Source organism: Perissodus microlepis, chromosome 8, assembly GCF_051167445.1.
Source record: "Perissodus microlepis isolate ML-2025 ecotype Zambia chromosome 8, ASM5116744v1, whole genome shotgun sequence".
In the NCBI taxonomy this organism is placed as follows: domain Eukaryota; kingdom Metazoa; phylum Chordata; class Actinopteri; order Cichliformes; family Cichlidae; genus Perissodus; species Perissodus microlepis.
The window spans coordinates 4,737,712-4,754,080 of NC_140468.1; the positions used below are offsets into that span (position 1 = coordinate 4,737,712).

General features: G+C 41.2%; 1 protein-coding gene across 2 annotated transcripts in view; it reads left to right on the top strand.

Moving 5' to 3' along the window:
- Nucleotides 1-482: 482 nt before the first annotated feature.
- Nucleotides 483-16,369, top strand: part of LOC146381189 (uncharacterized) — a 96,986-nt gene continuing 81,099 nt past the window's right edge. The window contains exon 1 of one of the 2 annotated variants that reach the window (XM_084937106.1): nucleotides 483-845. The gene's annotated coding sequence lies outside the window, so the exon portion shown is untranslated. Of the gene's footprint in view, nucleotides 846-13,901; nucleotides 14,045-16,369 lie in introns of those variants that run through there. The other variant, XM_084937107.1, reaches the window with a different exon arrangement.

The following is a 16,369-nucleotide window of genomic DNA, read 5'->3' on the forward strand; positions in this document are numbered from 1 at the left end:
GCTCTGAGTGACGTCATGAAGAGAGGATGTCCCTAATATGGTAATCTCAGAGGTCCCACCCACGAAATCCTTTTTCAAGAACCAACCAATCAGAGAGCAGGCTTAAAGGCAAGGTGGTCTCAATGGTGGAGGATGAACTGAGGAGCTGCTTCAAAACTGAGTATATGATAAACAAGGATTATCATGAACTGTGAATCATGCAAAGCTTCTATAGCAGAACTCAAAAATACAAATATGGAGCTGGAGAATGTGCGTAACTCCCCCATTAATGATTTTATATACTTAAAATTTAATTTTACCAGTCACACCGTACTACTGTTAAAGCTGCATAAAAAGTTTAGATTTTGTATTCTACAAATACAAATACAAAAAAACAAAAACAACTGCATTTGCGCTGGGTTATTTATTTTTGAACTGGCCACTTTTAGGATGTAAGTGCTTCTTCTTCCACCACAGCTTGCAAGTCATAAGTTGGTGCTCACGAAGAGGCACAGACTGGGCATGCCCAGCCTGAAGGGGAGGGAGAGGAGAGGAGGCTGCCTCGCAAAGACGAAGAGAGAGGCAGAGAGTGGAAGAGTTGAGATGTCTGACAGAAAAATCCCGACGAGGAGGAGATGCTCGTTTCACAGCAACGCGTCAGTTTCCACCTGACGTGAAACACACCGAGCTTCTCTTCTCTTCACGCGACACACACACACGCACACGCGAGCGCGCGCACACAGAGCGGATAAATGTGGACCGCAGTGGCACTCTCAGCGTGCCGCCTGCCGCAGACAGCGATGCAACAGCGTCTCATCATCTCCTGGACCGGGTAGACAAGAAGCTGCTCCGGAGCACGTTTCCTGGTGAGTAGACGCTTTCCTGTCGGCTATGTCTCACCTTCGTGCAGGATATGGAGCAGCTCTCAGCCCTGCTGTGTGTGTGCGTGCACACATAAGTTGAGGCACTGCATCACTGGCACATCGACCTGTAGGACACGGAACCGCCGGAGAAAGGTCACAACAGCGCACTGATACCTGTGTCATTGACGCATCTGTGCGTGCCATTCACAGCTCCAGCCAAGTTTTGCCCTTGGCACGAAAAGTTGGCGCTGCACTGTTTTAGCTAAGGTGAGTGTGGACGTGAGAGGATTCCAGATAAGTTGGTCTGCACCTGGAGACACGCAGGCGAATGCACCTTGGTCCCGATTTCAGGCAGATGAAAGGATGAGGTGATTTGTTTGGATATGCATCTTTCCGCCCAAGCATGAATATTCCCCCAGAGCTAAGATTTGAAAAGCTAAAAACACTGAGATGTAACAGCAACAGCTTAATCTGTAATGATTACTTAACGTTTGTGTGGTGCAATCATTAATCATTGAAACAGATTTCAGATTGTTTTAAATTCTGATTTTCTTAATTTCACTTTTACAGTAAAAAGACAAATGTAATTTTACAATAGAGTAAGAACTTGCACTTTACAGTACAATGCCTCAGTCCAGTAGGCTGTGTATACATTTTATGTACTGCACAGAGATCCTATAAAAGATTAATCTAACTTCCTGGTCTAACATAAAGGAAAACGCACAAGTGCTTAAACCTGCATTTTATTAATGGCCAGCAGGGGGCGACTCCTCTAGGTGTAAGAAGACTCGTGGCACGATGTGATGTCGCCATGTTGGTGTTGTTCCTGGATCATCAAAACTAATGTAGGTCCAGGTTCAACATTGCAGGTGACCAATCAGGTTATTGTGTTGCCAATGATTTGGACGTGGAAGCACCATCAGACCATGCACCAAGGCCTAACTCCAACCCTGTTCAATCTGTAAACATGTTCCATTTTAAGAAAAATACTAGGTCATGTGTCAAAGCTGGTACAGGGCCATGTTTGCCTGTAAACATCTGGGAACTGAGGAGAACAGCTGTTGGACGTTTGGGAGAGGAAGGTCGTCCCATCCTTGTCTGATGGAGGATTCTAGCTGCTTGCTGTACTTCAGTAGGAAGTATATTTCATGCCTGCAGCATGTATGTTATCCTGACACTGCGGGGAGGCGTTACTGTGGCAACCAAGTAAGCTTTAAAAAAAAGTGGCAAGTGTTTTTCTTAAACCTAACCGAGTAGTTTGTCTGAAAGGAATAAAGTTTTTAAAATCTGCAATCAAAAAATTACAACTGAAGTGCAGAAGTCTTTGATGTGATGGATTCACGCCATCATCAACCAATCCAAATGTGGAATTTTGTCACCCTTCAAAATGTACGAATGAACACATATCAGTACACACAAGAACAAATAGATTAAAAAAGCTTTCAGCTGTGTCACATGCATGCTGCTGTGAGACTGCATTTTAATATCTGCAGAATTTGCAGAAATTTCTTCGCTCCTGATAAATTACGCTGCAGAAAAATAATGTCGTCTGCTCTGCTGTTCAGAAAGGACAAAGCTGTGTGACCAGTCAGAGACCCTGTCAAACGTCCCTCTGTAAAGTCCCAAGAGCAGATCCATTCCCTCCACCAAGGGCAGCTGGAAGCATTTTGTCTTCATTTGTTGCAGTTTATAAATCCCCTGTGTGGGGCTCAGTCTAGACCCAGCTTCTGGGTTTTAGGGAGTGGATGGTGGGGGTAGAAAAAGACTCTATTCTTCCCATCTTTCCTGGTTTCCAGGAGGAGTAAAACGCACATAAACGCACAGCTACTCCATCATGTGTGCAGGACTGTTAGTCAGTGCGTCTCTCTGAGGAGGCTGGAGCTGCTGGTGTATGTTACCCTGCAGCCCCATAATTTCATATCACTTTATTTCAGGTATTAGAAGCTGCTGAATGCCCTTACAAGGGCAAAGGGCTAATTATAGTATAAAGACAAGGATTTCCAGAACTTTCTATGCAGTCTGCACCACGGTGTGCAAGCCCCAAGTTCAAAAATACTAAAAAAAAGGGCTCAGTAATTTCCTGCAACAGCATTTTTCTGCAGACTTTACTATAGGAAACATAAATAAAGTATTTGTTGGGGACTATTTTTTGCTTCAGATCAATACAGACTTCAACTATATGCAGCACAGTACATGCAGCAACCTGCCCTTTAAATTCAAACTAAAGGACAATTTTGTTTTACTGTTTGGATTTATTTTCTTTAACCAGCAGTATGAAAAAAGTTCTAAAGCTTTAAAAGACATACCTGCTGAAGAGAGACAGCAGAGGAGCATCCAGGACGTCCTAAACATAAGTAGCATTAAAATGACAATAAATAAATAAATAACCTGCAGAGTGGTGTGTTTGATTATTGGTTCCTTAATTCTAATTTTAGCTACTGTTGTCAGGTGAATTTGATGATAGTATTATATATTGATTATCCAAATCTGTAAAATAAAACAGTGGAATTAACACACTGGATATTTACTTCTAAAATGTGGAAAAATAGAAATGTAAGGTGATAAATAAGCCCAACTTTTTATTCTTCCCCTTATCACCAAGTAGTAGGAAACAATATCTTCTAAATGTTTTCAATACATGTACGTTTTATTGAAAATATTAATAAAATATTTCAAAAACCAAAAACAATCATGATGTACCTGCTGCACATAAATAAATAAAGACATAGATGATATCCTGATAAATACCATCTGTCTGCTTTGTTGAATCTGTAACTGCATGTGAAGGTCGATCTTATCTCTTAACAAAAACTCTAAACTAACTACACCTTCAGTTATGATGCATATTTTCATTTAAATGTCTTCCAGCTGCAAAATTAGTTCAAACGAAGCCTTTAAAGTCACCAAATTTTGGCCTTGCTGTTGTGTTTTTTAGCAACTGATAGAGACTGGTCTGGTATTTAGTGAGTCAAAAATGAACAGCAGTGGCAGTTTTTTTAGTGTTCATATTCATTGCTGCTATCTTGGATTGCTAACTCTGGCTATGTTGGACGGCTCCAACTTTCTGAGTAGGAAATCCAAGTTGAGGGGGTGTTCCATGAAAAATTTCCAACTGCGAACTGAGTTTTTGTGTAGGTGTCCTCAAGACCCTAATATCACTGAAAAGCCCAGAGTTGCTGCATTCAGGAACCTTTGGAATTGTGCGATTGCGATATTGGTTCAAGAGTTGCTCAATCATCCGGGTAAGGAAATCCCAAAACGTTGATTCTGTTCATCTGGACGTAGTCTTGATCAAAGACGTCAAGACTGAGGTCACATTACGTCAGGCATCCGAGTGATGAAACGTTTCTCCCACTGAAAACGCTACATCTAGATAAACACAATCAATTCTTGGGGGTTCAAGAGTTACGGTAGTTTGACTTAAAAGTTTGAGCTAAAACAGTGGTCCCCAACCCCCGGGCCATGGACAGGTACCGGTCCGTGAGTCTTTTGGTACCGGGCCGTGAGAGTTGAGGCTCAGGTGTGAAATTTATGGTTTTCAGGGGGTTTATCGTTAACTGGGTCTTTTCCCATGTTGTAGTTGTGTGTCTTATTTTGAAAGAAACATTACCATAGCGACCAGAGAGCATTAAGAGGCAGAGAGGAGGATGTTACTCTCAGTGTTGTTGGTGCATTTCAGGAGGACGCTGCTAATAAAGTTACACAATTACACAGTGAATTTGCGTTTATTATTATATTTACAAAATACCACAATTTTTGTCTTGGTCGTATCATTTTATTCTCTTGTATTTATCCGCCACACCTTAATGACTGGTCCGTGAAAATATTGTCGGACATTAAACTGGTCCGTGGTGCAAAAAAGGTTGGGGATCACTGGGCTAAAACTATCTCTGTGGGGGTGGAAGTGCCAGAAACTGCAGTTCCTGTAATGGCCGCTTGAGGCCAACTCCAAGACCAATGTGTGATGTCATGGTGGCCACGTCCATCTTTCATATACAGTCTCTGATTTCAGGCTGTATGAAGTAAAAATTTATTATTCTCAAATCCAGTAAAAGAAAAGAATTTTAATTACAAAGTAACTATAGAAGTCACATTTTTGACATTTTTCTAGCTGCTAGGACTGCATTTACAATTTCCTACATTCCTCGTACACATATGCACATTTTGAAAGGCCAAGAAACAAAATGATCCTGCTTGTTTATCAAATAAGTCACATTTGAGTAGCTGGAACCAGCAAATCGTGGACGTTTTTGCTCACAAAACACTAAATCAATTTTAGAATTTCTTCTGAACAGAAAATTGTTGTAATTTTGCAAGAAGCCAGAATAACTGTTCAGTAGTTATTTCTCTCTCTAGTTGATCAGCAAAGTCAATCTCATCCTGTTTGTTTTTCATTTCAAGCACAGAACATCAGACACACTCTGTGAAAAAGAGATGCAGGCAGGGATTCAGGCTATATTTATGGAACATGTTGTTCAGTGCGGCTCATATTTGCTGACAGTTAGCAAAAATATAATTATCAACAGCTTGGTGCTTCAGTTAGTGGATAACAGGTTATATTGATGCCTCGGTGGCCTGTGTGTGAGCCACGATAACAAAGTGGTTAACGCTAACAATGTTTGTGTTCTCATCAGTTCTTATTGGAAGATTGAACTGGTCAGCCCTGTTGCTGTTCTCATGCTGTTAATGGTGCTGAGAAAACAGCATTAGGGACAAGAGCAGTCTTGAATTACAGTTTTTTCTCCTTCCCACGTCTGTTTTTATTTCTTCCTACACTCTCCCACTCCTTGCTCTCTCCAGCCCATGGTTACTAATGTGTCTTTTCTTTCTTTTCTTTCAACGAATGAGCAGTAAGTACGTCCACCCTTGAAGTAACTGTTATGAAGAGCCGTAAGGTGTATTTTCTATTCATAACAGGCCCAGGAATACGTTTTGGAGGTGTGGTACTAGTGGGAGTATTTCAGAGGCGACAGTGCTGGCAATGAAAGGGGCTTTTTAGCATTTGGATAGCAGCAGGCTTGTGTGATGATGGAGAGTATTAGCATTTTACATTCCTGCTGTGTTTCCCTGTAATGACTGGTCATGTGCTGCTCACCCCTCCAATCTCTATAGCTTTTTCTGGATGTTGGCTCCGGTGCAGATGGAGCGCTTTGCAGTGGCCTGGATCCTGTGTGATTAATGAAATGCAAATCTGTCGTAGAGTCGCTTTCGGCTTGTTACATGCTGAAACGCCTCCTTGTTTGTGTCATGCTGGCCACTAAGTAACGGTGCAATATGAGTGTGGGGATCATTCTTGGCTGTTTGGTCACATTTCACTGCCAGTAATTGATTTTTCCTGATGCTTGATAGCCCACAGCACCCTGCTAAAGTGTCCGGTGGCAAGTGATATTGCTGTTTATCTGATTCTAAGGGGCTTAATTGAGCAGTACAGTTGCATATATCACAAGCTCCGTTACACACTGTTTTGATTGTCGGTATACTCAAGTTTTTATAGTGCACTTGATTGTCAGGAATCTGTTTTACAAGGCTGCTTTTATTTTCTAGAAGATTTTATTGCCTGTACAGTGTACACAATGATTTCAGTAAATATTTTGCATAAAATGTAGCGAACTCACAGGGAGTTTTGCATTATGTGCATCACTTAAAGGCAAACAAACTGTGACTTGAATTTCCTGCAAATATTTATTATAATTACAGTTTTTATTTTTCAAGCAGTGAGAAACCTCTTAATTTCCTCATTGCATTTGGAGGATCCAGCACACACTCTGCTGTATCACCTGACTGCCCCTGGATGTGTTGGTGCAGCATTTAGAAACCTGGACATGTTGTATGTGTGTGCATTAATATTTGCATGAAAAACAACTTGTTGCACCTGTAGCAATGAGTATTATCAGCATACACTCCAGTGAGATGTCTCCACACACTTGAACATTTAGTTTCTTTGTTACTAAGACCAAGGTATCTGTGTTTGTGTTTGACTGCACGGTGCTGCAGCTGCGCAAAAGACGGATGCCTCACACAATCACTCAGAGACAGACCTGGCTACACAGTGCACCTCCTACCTTCACAATGGTACACAATTGCCCCTCCGTGCAATTTTAGGGTGTTTTCACACCTACAGTTCGATTACTCTGGCACGAATCAGTTAATGAGTTTGTAAACTGTGGTTTAGTTTCTTTTCACACAGGGAAAAATCCAAGTGAAACAAAATATGTCACTACAAACCAACAGAGAATGTCACTTACTCCCAGATGTGTCCCAGGCGGGAGAAACAAAAACAAAAAGAGAATTTCAGTTCATTTCACAGTTAGTTGCTAGCCCGTGCATACCTTTGCACATCTATAGTAGCTTGCCACATTCCTGAATACAAACCATACACAGTGTACATCTGGTAGTTGGTTAAGATCAAGGTCACATTCATGCCATGAACAAACTTCTCTGGAGTTAATAGACCTTTTGAAGGAGGTGGTTTCGGTGCGGTTGTTTTGGTTCACCTCCGAGTTCAGTTTAAACAGACTAAACACCACAGGTGGAAAAACACCCTTAGACTGACTTACAGTTTAGTTCAGCTCGTGCCAGTATGAACGAAAGAGACAGCCTTTGGTCCAGAAGTTCTCTCTGGAGTTCTAGAGATCATTAGTGGGTTCTGCTGTCTTTATTTCTGGACTTGGAGTTTCTGACCCAGTCCTCTTTCAGCTGTTGTGTAGCTGCTGACTTTCCCTCACTCCCTACATGGCTACTGTATGAATTTCCAAGTCCACTAACACTTGGGTCTGTCGTTGCTTGCTATCTCCCACAGGAACTGACGCTTGCCTTTGTGAGACAGACTTTACAGTGAAAAACACTGAAACACAGGTTTGTCTCATAGGAATTAGACCCAATGTCTATTTATTTATTTGTTTTGTGCACACAGGTCTTTAGAATTAAAATTTTTTTACTTTTACAGTTGATTTCCTTGATCTTTACTCTAAGGAATCCACAGAGTAAAGGAGTCTGAGTATGAAGCCTACTCCAGGGTAGCTGGATGGGACGGAAGCTAAATCCATCTATTTATAAACAGTTTCATGGTCTAAAAAGAAATCACCCCCCCCCCCCCCCCCCCCGCCCCCCACGCACACAATAACTTGAAAGAAGCATCTTTAAAACAGGGTTTAGAATGTAGTCCATTAACATTTGTCTAGGAAAGTCATTTGATTATTTAAGTTACAAGCCAACTGGAAGTCAGGTGTGTTACAGAGGGGGAGCTTGGATCTCTGCATGGCCGACAGTGAAGGATGATAATGAGCATGCTCTAGTCTAAGTATGTTAAATTAGCTCTGAGACAGACTCAGAGATGAGCATTAAAAGTGATGTATTGTTTGGATTAAGCAGCTTGCCTTAGTGTATGTTGTCTTGGTGATTTTCATTTCCTTTCATCATTTAATAAGGAGAAGAAGTCACAGATTTAACAGGTGCAAAGTATTTAAAATAGTCAGTCACAGTTTCCCAGGGCAGAAGAAGATGTCTTAAAACTGCATTACACTGTGAAAATAATAGGAAAGCAAATTCTGGAGTCAAGGACATCCAGTGTTGATCCTCTGCTTGTCACAACAAGGAGTTTATTTTTACAACCCCATCGATCAATGAGTGCCGTTGTTCCCAAGATCACCCTCAAAGATCGTCACTGGCCGGTGGAGACAGTCGACATAATCTTTTAATTTGATTGTCCTTAACGTTATTTGTCTAAATTAGGACAGCGGTCAAACACGAGAGAGCTGTTGCTTTCCTGCAGGCTCGCGGCTTTTCAAAACTCTCATCCGCATCTGCCTCAGGAGTGCTGACGCTGCTGGAGGGCGAAAGCTGGCTTGGTGTTGGCTGGTGCAGTCTGCAGAGAGAGAAAGAGACATAGAGGGAAAGAGAGAGAGGGGATGAGGTTGTGCTGGTGCTGATTTCTGCCTGTCATTTTCACCTGTGTCACCTCAGAGGAAACCAAGTGAAGTCTCTAGATTTTCCAGGAGGAATAACACCGTGATGTCAGAGGTACGTCACTTGCAAACATCTCCAAACTTTTTGAGGTATTAATACGGGTACATTTAAGCTGCTTTAGCTCCAAGTTTGTCTTCTTAGAGGACTGGATTAGCCGGTATTGTTACTCAGAACCAGACATGATCCTTGTGCTTGGTGGAGGAGGATGCATGTTGACTGTGCTGACGTTTCATAGAGCTGTGGAGCTTTATTTACATAAACGATGAGTCTGCTTTGAGGGCTAAAGTAGATGTCAAAGCATAAAATACCTCTGTGTTTAATGAAATTACAACAGGAGTGCTAGTTTTACAAGTTTTCTTCCCTTTTCATCTTTTCTGGCTGCTTTTCACTAGTTTTGCATTTGGCTAGGGTCAGTGTCACTACTGGTTGCGTGATGTGATACCTGGACCCTACTAAGGTTGCACAGGTAGTCCAACTTCTCCAGGATGCCATTGCCAGAAGGTTTGCTGTGTCTTCCTTTGTCCAAGGAGGACCAGGATGAGCACTGTCATAACTACAAAAGTGATGAGAATGTCTCTGACCAAACAATCAGAAACATGACTTCATGAGGGTGGTTTGAGGACCCAACATCCTCTGCTGGGCCATGTGCTCACTGCCTGACACTGTGGAGCCTAACTGGCATTTGCCATAAAATACCAGAATTGGCAGGCCCACTACTGGTTCCCTGTGCTTTTCACAGATGAGAGCAGGTTCACCCTGAGGACATGTGACAGACTTGAAAGGGTCTGAAGAAGCCATGGAGAACATTATTCTGCCTGTAACATTGTTCGGCATGACTGGTTTGGTGGTGGGTGAGTGACACAGACACAGTCCTTTACAGGCAAAGCAATGACACCCTGACTGCCATTAGGTATTGCGATTAAATCCTTGGACCCAGTGTTGGACCTTGTGCTGGTGCAGTGGGCTCTGGGTTTGTCCTGGTGAACCACACTGCCCGTCTCATGTGGTGAGACTATGCAGGACGTTCCTGCAGGATGAAGAAATTGATGCCACTGAGTGATGCCCTGGTCCAGACCTGCGTTCCCCCAGAACATGATCTGTCGTCTCATTAGGAGCATGTCCCAATTCAGCCCTTTATGGCTTGATACCCAGTCCAGTATAGACATCCAGCAGTGTTCCTTTTATTTTTCTAAACAGTGTACATGTAGACTCTAATAATATTTCACACTCCATCTCAGCTTAGAAACTTTTAAACTCACTTTGATGAGTTAAACTTTGATTTGAGTGTCTTTTGTGCTTACGAGCTGTCCAGAGGCCATCTGAGAAGACAGGAGAAGGACAAAGTCTTAGTTGAGAATGCCACAGTGTAAATCTGAAATGTTGTGGGTCAGTCGCACTGGCATTAAACATCACAGAGAGACAAACAGGTCAGACACAACTGCAAACAAATCAAATATCATACAGTGTATGTTACGACTTTGATGTATTGACTGTCTGATGACGACCCGGCAGGATCAATGCTGTCGCTGTTAGTCGGGATAAAATTGATTCTCATGACCCAGAGCTGACTTGAATGACGTCGGGGATTGTGTATGATCGTTTATTGTTAATTTAGCCCACCAAAAGTGTTCTCGTATTATATTTCCTTATTGTTGTAAAGTTAATCAATTTATCTAAAATTTTTGTAAGAAAATAAAGTGACTGTCACAATAAATGTCCACCCAGTGCAACATGTTATTATATACAGTGTGTAAATTTAAGAACATCTGTTTGGCCAGTTCCTGTTTTATTTTGTAATTCTTTGCATGTTGTTACACTGTTGTCAGTGATTGAGATTTCAGATAAACCCTGAAAACAAAGAGTAATACATCACAATGAATAGTTTTTGTACACATAACTAATTAACTATCATAAGCAAATTTCTAAGTAAAGATTTAAAAGGCTTAAAGACCCACAAACATGATATCATCAAATGTGTCTCTGCAGATGGAAACGTGTTTTTTCTTGTACCTGTTACATGTGGAGGTGGCGAGTCTGGTTTCTGCTATACATGGAAAGCTCTCTGTGACATCTCACTTTGTGCTGATGGGAACGCTTTTTATGGCCCAGTGATATAATATTCAACAATAACTCGATCTGCTTGTTAAAAAGCAGATTTTGCTCGTGGATTAGGTGTCTGATATTATTAAAGGAATGCCTTTAAATGTTTGTATAGAAAGAGTCATGTTTGTGTGGGGAGGAAACAAAGTGAAAAAATGCTTTTTCAGGGGAATGAGAGCGTACGTTTACCTGCTTTTATATCTCTGATGTGTTCAGCTCACATGAGAGGACTGATTTAAGAGCTCACGTGTCATTCAACTTCCTTCATGTCACATAAATTATTGAACATCTGTTATATAGTGTCAGCATCCAATAAGTCTTCTCCAGCAGCATCTGTTTTGTGGTCACTGAATTATTTAAAAGCTGCTGCAAAATAAAAGAAAATGCTGGTATTGCTGTATGTTCCAAATATACAAGCTGTTAGATAGCACGACCCAGATTAGCTAAATATTAAGTACAAATGTGAATTTTTCAGCTTGTTATGAAGTAACTGTGGAGAAAATTAGATGAATTGTACTGTCCTCATAGACTGTATATAAAAGTTGGAGGACAGTGCATTCTTTTTAATAGCCAGCAGGGGGCGTAACTCTTTTCTTGATGGGTTTATGGGCTCAATTGCTATTTACACATCATACTGAATAAAGCATGTTTATCTGTCCTTAATAGTCAGAAAGAAAGATAAATCAGTCAGTGTTCATATTTTAATCACCCACTGTTATCCAGTGAATGTGGAGTAACGGGGTATGCACAAAGGAAGAGATGTAGGGACCATAGATGTGGAAAATTAATGACATTTGGCAACTTTTAGCAACTAGAAGCAAAAGTGACCGTTTGTGCCACAAAATTAGGCCTGTCTCAAGGACTAACTTTTCTCAAATTTGAAGTAAAACATGAAGGATGCTGCTGGGTGGCATAATAGAACAAAACTAAACAACTAAAAGTAAAGGATCCAGCAAGTGAAGAGACAAATACTTAACTGAAAATTAGCTTTTATACACCCACCTTTACTTGACATATTTTATCTTAATAACCAAAGGCAGATGCACCAGATTTATATAACAAAAGTCAGTTACTTACATAACTTTTCAGTATATTTATAACTTCCACTGATCTTCATAGTTTTCCTTATAACTGTTTTGCTCCTTTACTCATACCGAGGCTGCTGGTTTGTAGCTGGCTCTAAACCCTGCTATAGCCTTAGCAACTTAGCTTTTTTTTAGCTCTCTGTTCAGCTGGGTGAGGGTGATGTCTAATTAGACTTATTGTTACAGTTGCCAGGAAAAGGTGTATTTCATTGAGGGGTTGTGCAAGTTGCTGGCAGTCATTGGTGTCATATTGGTTGCAAAGATGTAGACAATGCTGCACTTTAGAGCTTCACCACAGCTTGGAGGGTAAAGTGAGTGTTTGCAGAGAGGTTGGCATCTTCCATACAAACTATGGGTGATGACAGCAATATGCTAGCAACCAAAGCAATTGCAGGGAGGATTTTGATGGAGCACCATGTGGTGTCAGCCAACAACTCCTAGCAACCGAGTCACTGAACAGTCTCTAGGCCTGTGTAACTGAAGCCTCACCTGTTCACCTGATACTTTTCCTTTCATAAAGGTGGGTTAAAATTTGGTGGATGTATTTAAAGGAGGTTAAATATAAGTCAGTGCTCTCCTGCTGGTTTTTATATAGGATGCCTGAAGTGGGAATTAAAACTCCCTGTTGTCGCTCCTGATGTCTGCTCCTATGAGCAGAGCTGCACTTAGGCGCAGTCCTGTCTGTCTCACCTAAGGATAAGAAAAAAAGACTGTGCACAAGGACATACTGAAACGTGAATCCAACACCGACGTGTCTTAAACCTGCGTTTGTCCCTCAGACGTGACCTCGGTAAACAGTTTACATATGTTAATGGGCTAAGTCACTAGTTTCAGCTCATACTGAGTAAAATATTACATTAATTTTAGTCTTAATATGCTATTCTTAATTATTTGCACCTGCTTGGTATTTTTTTTCTTATTTGTATTTAAGGTGTTTAGGGTAAGGAACTGTTATTGTGCTGCTAGAACCATCATTTCCCTAAGGGGACCTCCCCAAGGGCTTAATAAAGTTCAATTCTATTCTATTCCATTCTCTGCTATTCTTTATTAGAGTCACAAATGAGAATTATCCAAGATATGCTAATTGGTTTAAAAGCTTTTAGACAACCATCATGCCAAAGTACGAAGATCTCAGCTGAAGACTTCATAACAGGATGTCTTTACCTGTGAGTGACATTCCAGCAGCTAGGTCCATCTTTTATATACAGTCTGTGGCGCCACTATATAATTACAGGTTAGCGGCAGAATAGTTTTATGTGAATAAAAGATGACAACGTTTGTTTTGAACAAAGGATTTTTAGAAATCTGGTCTCAAACTGAGGATTTTTAACATTTTAGGCAAATGCATTAACCACTACAGACACGTCCAGAAAAATGTACTACAGAAGCTGCTTTATATGTATAAAATGTATCTTTTCTCATTAGAATATATAAAAAGCTTGTAGTCTCAAAATCAAAGGTGTTATACACGAGATATTTCCATCTTTTTGTAAATAATATCACTTTGATTTATCTTTAAAATGTTTTATGTTTGTCTAATGTTGTGACGTCAGTGGATCTTTTCCATTTACCACCATATTGTTTCAGAGGAGAGGTTCACACCTGCTCGTGATGTCACTACCCTGCAGAGGATACCGCATGCCCTTGCATCTTTTCAACCTCTTACATCTGCCACTTTTATTTTGAACTGCTTCCTACGTGGAGGTGGGGGTGGTTGTAGCAGTGCCTTTAAACACTTCACGCCCCCGCCGTCTTGCACGTTCCTCCTCGCAGCACCTCCCAAGCTCCATAAAAACACTCCACACTGACTCAGCATGTGTGTGACAGGCAGAGGGGCGGGAAAGGGGCAGGACTGTGGGTTTTATGAGTGTGCTAATTGGCTGAGTGTGAGCATGTAGCTGGTTGTGCTGGTTGGACAGGTCTGCACTAACTGCTCAGCTGGAGAGAAGGAAGGAAGGAGGTGAAGAGGAGAGAGGAGAAAGGATGAGACGAGATAAACCATGTGGGAGGTGTAAATCCTGTATGGATGAAATGGCTGTGAGAGGAGGAGAGGTGAGTGTGAGATTGAGATGGAGGGGGGAGGAGGACAGTGGAGAGGAGAGGCAAGATTTTGTGAGTCTCTGTAGTACAAATGTAGCTGTGAGTGTCTCAGGTTTCTGCTGACAGTGCTGGGTGATAAAGAGCCACTACTGAGGCAGCTGACAGCCCTGCACAATGATGCCGATAATACAGATGTGCATGTCATGCTGTAAGACTTGCAGACAGATGACTAATGCACGGGAAAAAGTGGCGCTCTACACTATATTGTGAGTGTTTGTGTGGGTGGATGAGAGGGTAAGTGTGAAACCATGAATGACATTACATGTGTGAGAAGAGGGACTGCATATTTTTGTATAATCAGTTTGTGTGGGCATGTCAATGCACGCAGCCCCTCCTGGACTCGTGTATATTATTACTGAGCTGCTGTACTCTAAAGCATGGCGACCGTTCAGGGTAATTAGTTACTTATAAATCATATATTCACGATATAATCATTTTATAGCTGTAAAATTTTGCATGTGGTCAAGTGCACTTATCATTACACTGTTGTCAGTTTTTTAAAAGTTGTCTATATTTAAATGTTAATTAATGCAAAGGTGTTAAATTTAAATGTTGTCGAACATGGATAGAAGACCTAAATATTTAAAGAAGTAGTGACATTTTTAGACTGTTAGAGAGCCCTTCTCTGCTGTGCTTTGCTTTAACTTGCATCATAATGGATAAATATTTTTTAGTGTTGCAAATTAATATTATTAATATTGGAGAAACCCAAAGGTATCGCCTCTCTCTGCTGCTCAAATCAGCATTATTAGCCATTTTCACACACGCACCATATCTCTGCAACTTTCTTTCCACCGAGGGAGGTGGATATCCAGTGCATTAGCTGCTTTTTAGTCTGGCAGCTCCCAAGTGCAAGAGCTGCATTACACGTGCAGCTGTAAAGTGTGAAGTTGTAATTTCCCAGTTCCCAGATGGAGATTTCAATGGGAACGCCCCCTCAAGTCAGACTTTCCACACCAACCCAGACTTCATAATTCAAGATGGCAGCAGCACTTGTAAACATGAGCAAAACTGCAGAACTGTTGTGCATTTGTGACTCACTAAACAGGCCGGGCTCTATGAATGAATGCAGTGGTATTTTTAATGTAAAAAACCAAACAGGCGGGTTGTGTTGCAGGTGTTGCAGCCGGTTGGGGCTGAGAAGAGAAATACTACTACTAGAACATAGCAGTCATCCATTATCTGACTTCAAACTTAAAAGGAATGCAGCGATGTCGAATTGCACCAAAGTGAGAATACGCTGCATTTACTGCCAGTGCGAGAAAAGCGAGATAGTCATGAAAAAGGGACTTTTCTCCATATTCATGTCAGAATGAAAACAGAGCTTTATAAAAAAAAAGGCAAAAATTATATTTTAACCCCAAAATAAGTTTAAAGTGAGTGCCCTACAGGTCTCAAACTTCTGAGTTCTTCTGAGTGAGTGTTTTTTTTATTATTTTATGGACACTTAGATCGAACAGATGAAAACTCATGTTCAGGGACAAACGTCTCTTACCCAGTACGCTTTCACACCTCCTTGAAAGTTAAAAGTCTCTCACTGTTTCATTCAGTTTGAACTGTTTACTTTTGGAAACAAGATCCATCTACCCCAGTGTGTCTCCATAGCCTAGTGGTTAACATGTTTGCTTGGTAAATGAAAGGTCACTGATTTGATTTCAGCCAAAGACAAAAGTCAAACATGCAGAGGGATCTGCTGTGGAGACCTAAAATAATGGCGAAAAGCCCGACTCCAAATAAATGGTAATGTTGCCCCAGATGTGTGCACATTGTCCACTGTTCCTTCCTGTAGACATGAGACCTTTTTATTGTCTGGATGTTTGCAGTCAAAGTTTGGTTTTATCTTAACCCCTCACTATGGATGTGCAGTCCTCCCAAGTCCGTTGGTTGGCATGGGTAGTTTTGGTTTATCTAGGAAAATGGTTTAAATCTCTTTGATATGAAAAAATGCTTTTGACCGAGCTGCTGCCCTCTCTAAAGTCTGGTACATTTACCCATTCGATGGAAAATGACTCCTCAGCAGGGCAGAGCGTGCAAGGTTGAACGCTGGCAAAATTGGCTTTGGATTAGCTTTGATGTGGGAGTTGTTTTGTGAGATTTCAAAGAAGTTGGTGGCTCGAAAATGCATCTGAAAACACATTTCATAAAAACCACAGTGAGCTCAGAGATGGGCACGACAGACGTGACTGACTGAGGAGCAGATTCAAACTGATGGGTCTGCGATCCCCACAGGCATGAAATTCTATTAATGCCCATAATGCTGTTTGGATCAATACATGA